Here is a 13,496-nt window from a genome sequence, read left to right as displayed (position 1 = left end):
TATATGCCCTTCCTCATAAGCAATACCTTCTCTTAAGCTTCTATCATATTCCTCACTGTAATTGCCATTGGACTGAGCAAAGTTCTCTACTAAGTCCCAACCTTCATCAACATCTTTATTCATGAAGCTTCCATTGGAGGCTGTGTCTAGGAGCATCCTGATCTTGGGAAGAACACCACTATACAAAGTACACAACAAATATTCCCTGCTGAATCCATGATGTGGGCATTGTCTCTGGTAGCCTTTGAAGCGCTCCCATGCTTCACTGAAAGATTCACCATTTTGTTGGAGAAATCCTGAAATGGCATTCCTCAAATGTGCAGTCCTTGAACTAGTGAAGTATTTTGCAAGGAAGACTTTCTTACAATCAACCCAAGAGGTGATTTTTCCAGAATGTAGAGTCTTCTCCCACTGATGTGCTTTATCTCCTAGAGAAAAAGGAAACAACCTCAGTTTCAAGGCATCCTCACTAACTCCATTGATATTGGTAAGGCTACAGAGCCTATCAAACTCATCAAGATGTGCAAGGGGGTCTTCACTAGGCAGTCCATAAAATCTGTTGCTCTGAACCATTGAGATCAAACTAGTCTTGATTGTGAAGGTTGTGTTGTGGACAGGAGGAGACACTATCCCATATCTCTGAGTATGAGTAGTGGGAGCATCACTATCACCAATCTTCCTTCTTCTTGGAGGTTCAATCTGATCTTGTTGTAGTTCCATTTCCACCTCTTCTTCTGTTTTTTTGAGACTCTGAACAAGTGCTCGACCAGGTGCTCGAACAAGCACTCGACCGTTTGCATTGAGGTACTCGGCCGAGTGCCTAGTCGAGTGGTACTTGAGAATGAAAACACAACACCAGAACAAGAGAGAGGTGAGTAATAGAATCAAAAGTAACATAGCTTAATCTTGAAACAATGAAATCTCCACTGGAACATATAAACACCCTAATGGCAACGGCACCAATTGAAACAAGAACTTTTTCAAGTATCTACTTATGAATGAATGAATGATGCAATCAAACAAACAAACATAAGTATGAATGATCAGAATGTAATGCAAGGTGTTTCAATTCCCTTATGATGTTGTAGCATAAAGGATGTCAATCCATAAAGAGTGTGATATGTAAGCAGTCAAGATGTGATCAATGCATTCAAGTTAAGCCAAATATCAAGTTGATTTGTTTCTAACAACCTAATGACAATAATGAAATGCAATGAACTAAGGCAACTTAAGACAATACTAATGCTGAATTAAACTGTAGAACAAGTGCAATAAACAAGACTAAGCAGAATTAACTAATAAGCAGAAGAAAACATGAACAGAACAATGCATAAGCAAGAAAGTAAAATGGAGCTCGACCTAGCACTTGGTCGAGTGCATGGTCGAGTGGGAGGTCGAGTTGACAAGCGAATGAACAGAAACAGAGCAAATAATGAAAACAGAGCAAACAACAAGCAATTAACGGTACTTAAACAGGGAAATCAATAAACAAAGAAAATCCTAAGGATGGATTCATGGGATGGACTCAAGCTATGGCTATCTAAATTGGTCAACAAACCTCAATCAACAATGAGCTATCTCTAGACAATGATCTTCTAATACAAGTTAATCCATTCTCATGACAATAACAATCAAGCCAAGATACTTCTTAGACCTAGTTCTCACTAGCTATTACATATCAAAGCAGGCATTAAAACCCAGATCATCAATGTCAAAAATCACTTTAAACATCTAATCTCTTAGCATGCTTCATGATAATCTCTAGCATTAGCCTTATCTAACAACTTAGACATTGGTGTGATGCTAAGAAGCTTAAGATCTATCCTTACCCTCTCAGTATAAGAATAGCATAGAGCATATCTAATCTAGAAGATATATATAACAATCAAGCTTGACCAATCTAAACAACCATAACCCTTATCCAACCTAATCCATCCCTAAGATCCTAAGCCACTAATAAGATCTAAAAATCATCATGAAGAACACAAACCCAGAAATTAATGAAACTATCATGACTAGAAAGATGAGATAAAGATGAACAATATTGAACAAAGAAGTGAAAGCAAATATTCAACAGATTCAAAGTTATCAAGGTTACAAATGTGTGAAAATCTAGAGAAAAGATAAGAGATGATGCAATAAAGTAAAAGAAGCTAAAAATGGCAAAAACTAGGTTATGAGGTGGCTACATGGTCTCCAGGGTCTCACTTCTTTCGGCCACAAGTGTCAGTACACATATATATAATAAAGAGAGAGAAGCCCTAGTTAGCTAGAGGACAAAACAGAGAGGCGGCAGTCAGCTCGACCATGTGCTCGGTCGAGTGCATGGTCGAGTTGTTGGTCCGTCAAGTAGCTTCAGTCTTCGATCTGGCATGATATCTGTTCAGTAAAATCCGTATAACTCTGGCACAACACCTCCGATTGACTTGAAACCACCGGTATTAGAAACATAACTCCATGTTCTACAACTCTCATGAAGGATGCAGAAGCTGAATCGCAACGGAAGATCTTTATTTGGATCGATCTTTGAGGAGCTCGATATATTCATCCGATGGAGTACTCGACCGTGTGCATGCTCGAGTGTTGTGGTCGAGTGGACTTCCGAACCTTCCTGATATTCCCTATCCTCTTGTTTAGCTCCAAAAATAACAGCAAGTCCTTCTTTACCCTTTTAGAGCTCCATAATACCTAATAATACTCCAAATGCACAAATGTATGCAATGCATGCTTCTAAACATCCTAAGTGCATATTTGGACAGAAATGGTGATAAAAGCTAAGGAATCACTTCTATATGATGCAAAACATGAACTAAACAAGGCCTAAAATATGGTAAAATATAGTGACATCATTTACTCAAACGTATGGGGAGGACTATAAGGATACGTTTGCTCCGGTGGCCAAACTACACACAGTTCCAGTTATCCTCTCCTTGGCCACAAACTTGGATTGAGATCTGTGGCAAATGGACGTGAAGAACGCGTTCTTACAAGGAGAACTTGAAGACGAGGTCTACATGAGGCCACCGCCCGGTCTAGAAGACACCATAGGCCTGGGAAAAGTGTTTAAACTCAACAAGGCTATATATGGTCTCAAGTAATCACCTAGAGCATGGTACCACAAACTGAGTACAACCTTGCTTGGGAGAGGCTTTCACAAGTCAGAATCAGATCATACACTCTTCACACTGCCAAGTGACAAAGGTATAGTGGTCATACTAGTATATGTTGATGATATCATCATATCTGGAAGTGACAAGGTAGGTATCCAAGAGACTAAAGAATTTCTTAAGTCTGTTTTTGATATTAAAGATCTTGGAGAACTTAAGTATTTCCTTGGGATGGAGGTGTATCGATCCGATGAAGGATTATTCTTGTCTCAAAGAAAATATGCACTTGATCTCTTAAGTGAAGCAGGAAAGCTTGGATCGAAGGCTGTAACCACACCACTTGAGGAAAACTACAAGACAGCCGGAAAGGGGGAGCCTCCATTCGAAGATGTCACAAAATACCGACGCCTAGTAGGTAAGCTCATATATCTAACCATTACTAGGCCTGATCTTTGTTTTGCTGTGATCCAGGTAAGTCAACACATGCAAAACCCAACAAGACATCACTGGAACATGGTGAACCGGATCCTCAAGTACATCAAAGGGTCACCGGGTCAAGGCATATGGATGGGAAGGAACAAGAACACCGAGTTGGTAGGATATTGCGATGCTAACTATGCCGGAGACCATGAAGATCGTCGTTCAACCACCAGGTACTGCACATTCTTAGGAGGGAACCTAGTCACATGGAAAAGCAAGAAACAAAAGGTTGTCTCCCTATCGAGTGCAGAGTCCGAGTATAGAGCCATGAGGAAATTAACGACTGAGGTCATGTGGCTTAAAGCTCTGTTGAAGGATCTTGGAGTTGAATCACCAAAGCCTATCACTATGCATTGTGATAATGAAGCAGCCATTCACATAGCCACCAATTCTGTATTCCATGAGAGAACAAAGCACATTGAAGTTGCTTGCCACAAGGTGCGAGAGCAAATACAACTCGGAGTCACTCTCCCATGCCACCCCGACAGCAAAGAACAACTAGCAGACATATTCACAAAGGCAGCCAGTTCACAAGTGTGTGAGTACATTCATCCCAAACTCGGCCTCAAAGATCTCACTCGGCCATGAGTCTCTACACATGACACCTACACTTTTTTTCCCTTGAGTATAGTTTTTCCCAAGTGGTTTTCTATACTAAGGTTTTTAATGAGGTGGGTGTGCATGAGTCCAAGATTGATCAATGCTCATGATCAATCTTGAGGGGGAGTATGAACACACACAACACTGTCCGTACGTCCGTACGTCCGTACAACTAACACATTGGGCCGTCCGTACCATTTAGAGGCCTTGCGAGTCCAACCCATTGAGAACAGCCCCTAACGGTCACAAGACTTCGAGAACCTTCCCATTTAGCCGTTGGCGGCATTGTGCAAGTTGATGTGCAAGTGGGAAGCAAGAGAAGTCAATTAGAAGTCACATGTATGTTTAAGGAAGAGATGTCACTATCGATCATGTAACTTGTGCATAGGATCTCTAGAAGAATATTCTACTTTGTATAGCCCTTAAATAGATTGTAACTAGGAACCAAATAAAGTAAGAAGTAAGAATTCTTCTTCTACACTCCCTTACACTTCAACTCTCTCTCTCGTTCCATACACTCGATCTCTACACTACCACACTTCTAAACTTACAGAAAGAGTAACAAAGCTGTTTACTGCTTTGAATCAATGTTTTCCCGGTGTTAGCCTGTTTCGGGACAAAATGGGTATAAGTGGTGTCTAAACACTCCAAATTAAACTTGAACTCTTATAATTAGTCAAATGCATTGGATTGTTACATATTTTGACCCTATAAAGAGGAACATAGCTAATTACTGTTTCGAATCAATGTTTTCTCTCGATTTTAGCCTCTTTTCTTGGTGTAAGCCTGTTTTGGGATAAAACGGGTTTAAGTGTTGTCTAAACACTCCAAATTTATTCCGAACTCTTACAATTAGTCAAATGCATTGGATTGTCACACATTCTGACCCTATAAACAGTAACAAACCTGTTTATTGCTTCGAATCAATGTTTTCTCTCGGTTTTAGCCTCTTTTCTTGGTTTAAGCCTGTTTCGGGATAAAACGGGTTTAAGTGTTGTCTAAACACTCCAAATTTATTCCGAACTCTTACAATTAGTCAAATGCATTGGATTGTCACATATTCTGACCCTACAAACAGTAACAAAGCTGTTTACTGCTTCGAGTCATTGTTTTCTCGGTTTTAGCCTATATCAGGACAAAATGGGTAAAAGTGGTGTTTAAACACTCCAAATTTTACAGGAACTCTTATAATTACTCAAATGCATTAGATTGTTACATATTTTGACCCTAGAAAGAGTAACATAGTTGTTTACTGCTTCGAATCAATGTTTTCTCTTGGTATTAGCCTGTTTTGGGATAAAACGGGTTTAAGTGTTGTCTAAACACTCCAAATTTATTCCGAACTCTTACAATTAGTCAAATGCATTGGATTGTCACATATTCTGACCCTACAAACAGTAACAAAGCTGTTTACTGCTTCGAATCATTGTTTTCTCGGTTTTAGCCTATTTCAGGACAAAATGGGTAAAAGTGGTGTTTAAACACTCCAAATTTTACTGGAACTCTTACAATTACTCAAATGCATTAGATTGTTACATATTTTGACCCTAGAAAGAGTAACATAGTTGTTTACTGCTTCGAATCAATGTTTTCTCTTGGTATTAGCCTGTTTTGGGATAAAACGGGTTTAAGTGTTGTCTACACTCCAAATTTATTCCGAACTCTTACAATTAGTCAAATGCATTGGATTGTCACACATTCTGACCCTATAAACTACTACAAAGCTGTTTACTGCTTCGAATCATTGTTTTCTCGGTTTTAGCCTATTTTAGGACAAAATGGGTAAAAGTAGTGTTTAAACACTCCAAATTTTACAGGAACTCTTATAATTACTCAAATGCATTATCTTGTTAGTATTTTGACCCTAGAAAGAGTAACATAGCTTTTTACTTCTTCGAATCAATGTTTTCTCTCGGTATTAGCCTGTTTTCTAGATTTAAGCCTGTTTTTGGATAAAACGGGTTTAAGTGTTGTCTAAACACTCCAAATTCATCTCGAAATCTTACTATTAGTAAAATGCATTTGCCTGGCACACATTCTAACCCTAGAAATAATAACAAAGCTGTTTACTGCTTTGAATCAATGTTTTCTTGGTGTTAGCCTGTTTCGGGACAAAATGGGTATAAGTGGTGTCTAAACACTCCAAATTAAACTCGAACTCTTATAATTAGTCAAATGCATTGGATTTTTACATATTTTGACCGTATAAAGAGTAACATAGCTGTTTACTGCTTCAAATCAATGTTTTATCTCGGTTTTAGCCTGTTTTCTTGGTTTAAGCCTGTTTTGGGATAAAACAGGTTTAAGTGTTGTCTAAACACTCCAAATTCATCTCGAACTCTTACTATAAGGCAAATGCATTGGATTGTCACACATTCTGACCCTATAAACAGGAGCAAAGCTGTTTACTGCTTCGAATCATTGTTTTCTCGGTTTTAGCCTATTTCAGGAGAAAATGGGTAAAAGTGGTGTTTAAACACTCTAAATTTTACTGGAACACTTATAATTACTCAAATGCATTAGATCGTTACACATTTTGACCCTAGAAATAGTAACATAGCTGTTTACTGCTTCGAATCAATGTTTTCTCTCGGTATTAGCCTGTTTTCTAGATTTAAGCCTGTTTTTGGATAAAACGGGTTTAGGTGTTGTCTAAACACTCCAAATTCATCTCGAACTCTTACTATTAGTAAAATGCATTTGACTGTCACACATTCTGACCCTAGAGAGAGTAACAAAGCAGTTTACTGCTTTGAATCAATGTTTTCTTGGTGTTAGCCTGTTTCGGGACAAAATGGGTATAAGTGGTGTCTAAACACTCCAAATTAAAGTCGAACTCTTATAATTAGTCAAATGTATTGGTTTATTACATATTTTGACCGTATAAAGAGTAACATAGCTGTTTACTGCCTCGAATCAATGTTTTCTCTCGGTTTTAGCCTGTTTTCTTGGTTTAAGCCTGTTTTGGGATAAAACGGGTTTAAGTGTTGTCTAAACACTCCAAATTCATCTCGAACTCTTACTATTAGTAAAATGCATTTGACTGTCACACATTCTGACCCTAGAAAGAGTAACAAAGCTGTTTACTGCTTTGAATCAATGTTTTCTCGGTGTTAGCCTGTTTCGGGACAAAATGGGTATAACTGGTGTCTAAACACTCCAAATTAAACTTGAACTCTTATAATTGGTCAAATGCATTGGATTGTTACATTTTTTGACCCTATAAAGAGTAACATAGCTGTTTACTGCTTCGAATCAATGTTTTCTCTCGGTTTTAGCCTGTTTTCTTGGTTTAAGCCTTTTTTGGGATAAAACGGGTTTACGTGTTGTCTAAACACTCCAAATTCATCTCGAACTCTTACTATTAGTAAAATGCATTTGACTGTCACACATTCTGACCCTAGAAAGAGTAACCAAGCTGTTTACTGCTTTGAATCCATGTTTTCTCGGTGTTAGCATGTTTCGGGACAAAATGGGTATAAGTGGTGTCTAAACACTCCAAATTAAACTCGAACTCTGATAATCAGTTAAATGCATTGTATTGTTACATATTTTGACTGTATAAAGAGTAACATAGCTGTTTACTGCTTCGAATTAATGTTTTCTCTCGGTTTTAGCCTGTTTTCTTGGTTTAAGCCTGTTTTGGGATAAAACATGTTTAAGTGTTGTCTAAACACTCCAAATTCATCTCGAACCCTTACTATCAGTAAAATGCGTTTGACTGTCACACATTCTGATCCTAGAAAGAGTAACAAAGCTGTTTACTGCTTTGAATCAATGTTTTCTCGGTGTTAGCGTGTTTCGGAACAAAATGGGTATAAGTGGTGTCTAAACACTCCAAATTGAACTCAAACTCTTATAATTAGTCAAATGCGTTGGATTGCAACATTTTTTGACCCTATAAAGAGTAACATAGCTGTTTACTGCTTCGAATCAATGTTTTCTCTCGGTTTTAGCCTGTTTTCTTGGTTTAAGCCTGTTTTGGAAAAAAACGGGTTTAACTGTCGTCTAAACACTCCAAATTCATCTCGAAATATTATTATTAGTAAAATGCATTTGACTGTCATACATTCTAACCCTAGAAAGAGTAACAAAGCTGTTTACTGCTTTGAATCAATGTTTTCTCGGTGTTAGCCTGTTTTGGGACAAAATAGGTATAAGTGGTGTCTAAACACTCCAAATTAAACTTGAACTCTTATAATTAGTCAAATGCATTGGATTGTTACATATTTTGACCCTATAAAGAGTAACATAGCTGTTTACTGCTTCGAATCAATGTTTTCTCTCGGTTTTAGCCTCTTTTCCTTGTTTAAGCATGTTTTGGGATAAAACGGGTTTAAGTGTTGTCTAAACACTCCGAATTTATTCCGAACTCTTACAATTAGTCAAATGCATTGGATTGTCACACATTCTGACCCTATAAACAGTAACAAACCTGTTTATTGCTTCGAATCAATGTTTTCTCGGTGTTATAGCCTCGTTTCTTGGTTTAAGCCTGTTTTGGGATAAACGGGTTTAAGTGTTGTCTGAACGCTCCAAATTTATTCCAAACTCTTACAATTAGTCATATGCATTGGATTGTCACATATTCTGACCCTATAAACAGTAACAAAGCTGTTTACTGCTTCAAATCATTGTTTTCTCGGTTTTAGCCTATTTCAGGACAAAATGGGTAAAAGTGGTGTTTAAACACTCCAAATTTTACAGGAACTCTTATAATTACTCAAATGCATTAGATTGTTGCATATTTTGACCCTATAAAGAGTAACATAGCTGTTTACTGCTTCGAATCAATGTTTTCTCTCGGTATTAGCCTGTTTTGGGATAAAACGGGTTTAAGTGTTGTCTAAACACTCCAAATTTATTCCGAACTCTAACAATTAGTCAAATGCATTGGATTGTCACCCATTCTGACCCTATAAACAGTAACAAAGCTGTTTACTGCTTCGAATCATTGTTTTCTCGGTTTTAGCCTATTTCATGACAAAATGGGTAAAAGTGGTGTTTAAACACTCCAAATTTTACAGGAACTCTTATAATTACTCAAATTCATTATATTGTTAGTATTTTGACCCTAGAAAGAGTAACATAGCTTTTTATTGCTTCGAATCAATGTTTTCTCTCGGTATTAGCCTGTTTTCTAGATATAAGCCTGTTTTTGGATTAAACGGGTTTAAGTGTTGTCTAAACACTCCAAATTCATCTCGAAATCTTACTATTAGTAAAATGCATTTGCCTGTCACACATTCTAACCCTAGAAATAATAACAAAGCTGTTTACTGCTTTGAATCAATGTTTTCTTGGTGTTAGCCTGTTTCGGGACAAAATGGGTATAAATGGTGTCTAAACACTCCAAATTAAACTCGAACTCTTATAATTAGTCAAATGCATTGGATTGTTACATATTTTGACCGTATAAAGAGTAACATAGCTGTATACTGCTTCGAATCAATGTTTTCTCTCGGTTTTAGCCTGTTTTCTTGGTTTAAGCCTTTTTTGGGATAAAACGGGTTTACGTGTTGTCTAAACACTCCAAATTCATCTCGAACTCTTACTATTAGTAAAATGCATTTGACTGTCACACATTCTGACCCTAGAAAGAGTAACCAAGCTGTTTACTGCTTTGAATCCATGTTTTCTCGGTGTTAGCATGTTTCGGGACAAAATGGGTATAAGTGGTGTCTAAACACTCCAAATTAAACTCGAACTCTGATAATCAGCTAAATGCATTGGATTGTTACATATTTTGACTGTATAAAGAGTAAAATAGGTGTTTACTGCTTCGAATTAATGTTTTCTCTCGGTTTTAGCCTGTTTTCTTGGTTTAAGCCTGTTTTGGGATAAAACATGTTTAAGTGTTGTCTAAACACTCCAAATTCATCTCGAACCCTTACTATTAGTAAAATGCGTTTGACTGTCACACATTCTGATCCTAGAAAGAGTAACAAAGCTGTTTACTGCTTTGAATCAATGTTTTCTCGGTGTTAGCGTGTTTCGGAACAAAATGGGTATAAGTGGTGTCTAAACACTCCAAATTAAACTCAAACTCTTATAATTAGTCAAATGCGTTGGATTGCAACATTTTTTGACCCTATAAAGAGTAACGTGGCTGTTTACTGCTTCGAATCAATGTTTTCTCTCGGTTTTAGCCTGTTTTCTTGGTTTAAGCCTGTTTTGGAAAAAAACGGGTTTAACTGTTGTCTAAACACTCCAAATTCATCTCGAAATATTATTATTAGTAAAATGCATTTGACTGTCATACATTCTAACCCTAAAAGAGTAACAAAGCTGTTTACTGCTTTCAATCAGTGTTTTCTCGGTGTTAGCCTGTTTCGGGACAAAATAGGTATAAGTGGTGTCTAAACACTCCAAATTAAACTTGAACTCTTATAATTAGTCAAATGCATTGGATTGTTACATATTTTGACCCTATAAAGAGTAAAATAGCTGTTTACTGCTTCGAATCAATGTTTTCTCTCTGTTTTAGCCTCTTTTCCTTGTTTAAGCATGTTTTGGGATAAAACGGGTTTAAGTGTTGTCTAAACACTCCGAATTTATTCCGAACTCTTACAATTAGTCAAATGCATTGGATTGTCACATATTCTGACCCTATAAACAGTAACAAAGCTGTTTACTGCTTCAAATCATTGTTTTCTCGGTTTTAGCCTATTTCAGGACAAAATTGGTAAAAGTGGTGTTTAAACACTCCAAATTTTACAGGAACTCTTATAATTACTCAAATGCATTAGATTGTTGCATATTTTGACCCTAGAAAGAGTAACATAGCTGTTTACTGCTTCAAATCAATGTTTTCTCTCGGTATTAGCCTGTTTTGGGATAAAACGGGTTTAAGTGTTGTCTAAACACTCCAAATTTATTCCGAACTCTAACAATTAGTCAAATGCATTGGATTGTCACCCATTCTGACCCTATAAACAGTAACAAAGCTGTTTACTGCTTCGAATCATTGTTTTCTCGGTTTTAGCCTATTTCATGACAAAATGGGTAAAAGTGGTGTTTAAACACTCCAAATTTTACAGGAACTCTTATAATTACTCAAATTCATTATATTGTTAGTATTTTGACCCTAGAAAGAGTAACATAGCTTTTTATTGCTTCGAATCAATGTTTTCTCTCGGTATTAGCCTGTTTTCTAGATATAAGCCTGTTTATGGATTAAACGGGTTTAAGTGTTGTCTAAACACTCCAAATTCATCTCGAAATCTTACTATTAGTAAAATGCATTTGCCTGTCACACATTCTAACCCTAGAAATAATAACAAAGCTGTTTACTGCTTTGAATCAATGTTTTCTTGGTGTTAGCCTGTTTCGGGACAAAATGGGTATAAGTGGTGTCTAAACACTCCAAATTAAACACGAACTCTTATAATTAGTCAAATGCATTGGATTGTTACGTATTTTGACCGTATAAAGAGTAACATAGCTGTATACTGCTTCGAATCAATGTTTTCTCTCGGTTTTAGCCTGTTTTCTTGGTTTAAGCCTGTTTTGGGATAAAACAGGTTTAAGTGTTGTCTAAACACTCCAAATTCATCTCGAACTCTTACTATTAGTCAAATGCATTGGATTGTCACACATTCTGACGCTATAAATAGTAATGAAGCCGTTTACTGCTTCGAATCAATGTTTTCTCGGTGTTTTAGCCTCGTTTCTTGGTTTAAGCCTGTTTTGTGATAAACGGGTTTAAGTGTTGTCTAAACGCTCCAAATTTATTCCAAACTCTTACAATTAGTCATATGCATTGGATTGTCACATATTCTGACCCTATAAACAGTAACAAAGCTGTTTACTGCTTCAAATCATTGTTTTCTCGGTTTTAGCCTATTTCAGGACAAAATTGGTAAAAGTGGTGTTTAAACACTCCAAATTTTACAGGAACTCTTACAATTACTCAAATGCATTAGATTGTTGCATATTTTGACCCTAGAAAGAGTAACATAGCTGTTTACTGCTTCAAATCAATGTTTTCTCTCGGTATTAGCCTGTTTTGGGATAAAACGGGTTTAAGTGTTGTCTAAACACTCCAAATTTATTCCGAACTCTAACAATTAGTCAAATGCATTGGATTGTCACCCATTCTGACCCTATAAACAGTAACAAAGCTGTTTACTGCTTCGAATCATTGTTTTCTCGGTTTTAGCCTATTTCATGACAAAATGGGTAAAAGTGGTGTTTAAACACTCCAAATTTTACAGGAACTCTTATAATTACTCAAATTCATTATATTGTTAGTATTTTGACCCTAGAAAGAGTAACATAGCTTTTTATTGCTTCGAATCAATGTTTTCTCTCGGTATTAGCCTGTTTTCTAGATATAAGCCTGTTTTTGGATTAAACGGGTTTAAGTGTTGTCTAAACACTCCAAATTCATCTCGAAATCTTACTATTAGTAAAATGCATTTGCCTGTCACACATTCTAACCCTAGAAATAATAACAAAGCTGTTTACTGCTTTGAATCAATGTTTTCTTGGTGTCAGCCTGTTTCGGGACAAAATGGGTATAAGTGGTGTCTAAACACTCCAAATTAAACACGAACTCTTATAATTAGTCAAATGCATTGGATTGTTACGTATTTTGACCGTATAAAGAGTAACATAGCTGTATACTGCTTCGAATCAATGTTTTCTCTCGGTTTTAGCCTGTTTTCTTGGTTTAAGCCTGTTTTGGGATAAAACAGGTTTAAGTGTTGTCTAAACACTCCAAATTCATCTCGAACTCTTACTATTAGTCAAATGCATTGGATTGTCACACATTCTGACGCTATAAATAGTAATGAAGCTGTTTACTGCTTCGAATCATTGTTTCCTCGGTTTTAGCCTCGTTTCAGGACAAAATGGGTAAAAGTGGTGTTTAAACACTCTAAATTTTACAGGAACTCTTATAATTACTCAAATGCATTAGATCGTTACACATTTTGACCCTAGAAAGAGTAACATAGCTGTTTACTGCTTCGAATCAATGTATTCTCTCGGTATTAGCCTGTTTTCTAGATTTAAGTCTGTTTTTGGATAAAAAGGGTTTAAGTGTTGTCTAAACACTCCAAATTCATCTCGAAGTCTTACTATTAGTAAAATGCATTTGACTGTCACACATTCTGACCCTATAAAGAGTAACAAAGCTGTTTACTGCTTTGAATCTATGTTTTCTCGTTGTTAGCCTGTTTCGGGACAAAATGGGTATAAGTGGTGTCTAAACACCCCAAATTAAACTCAAACTCTGATAATTAGTCAAATGCATTGGATTGTTACATATTTTGACCGTATAAAGAGTACCGTAGCTGTTTACTG

The 13,496-nt window shown here is 36.6% G+C and overlaps 1 non-coding gene across 1 annotated transcript; it reads left to right on the top strand.

The window, feature by feature from the left end:
* The first annotated feature begins 211 nt into the window (after nt 1–211).
* LOC147942420 (small nucleolar RNA R71) lies at nt 212–317 on the top strand. The gene has a single exon (XR_015560561.1). It is a non-coding gene; the product is annotated as a small nucleolar RNA R71 (small nucleolar RNA).
* The last annotated feature ends 13,179 nt before the right edge of the window (nt 318–13,496 follow it).

Source organism: Camelina sativa, chromosome 6 (assembly GCF_030686135.1).
Source record: "Camelina sativa cultivar CO46 ecotype springtype chromosome 6, ASM3068613v1".
NCBI classification, from domain to species: domain Eukaryota; kingdom Viridiplantae; phylum Streptophyta; class Magnoliopsida; order Brassicales; family Brassicaceae; genus Camelina; species Camelina sativa.
Note: the sequence above shows the minus strand (reverse complement) of the source record. Positions and strands in the feature narration are given on the sequence as shown.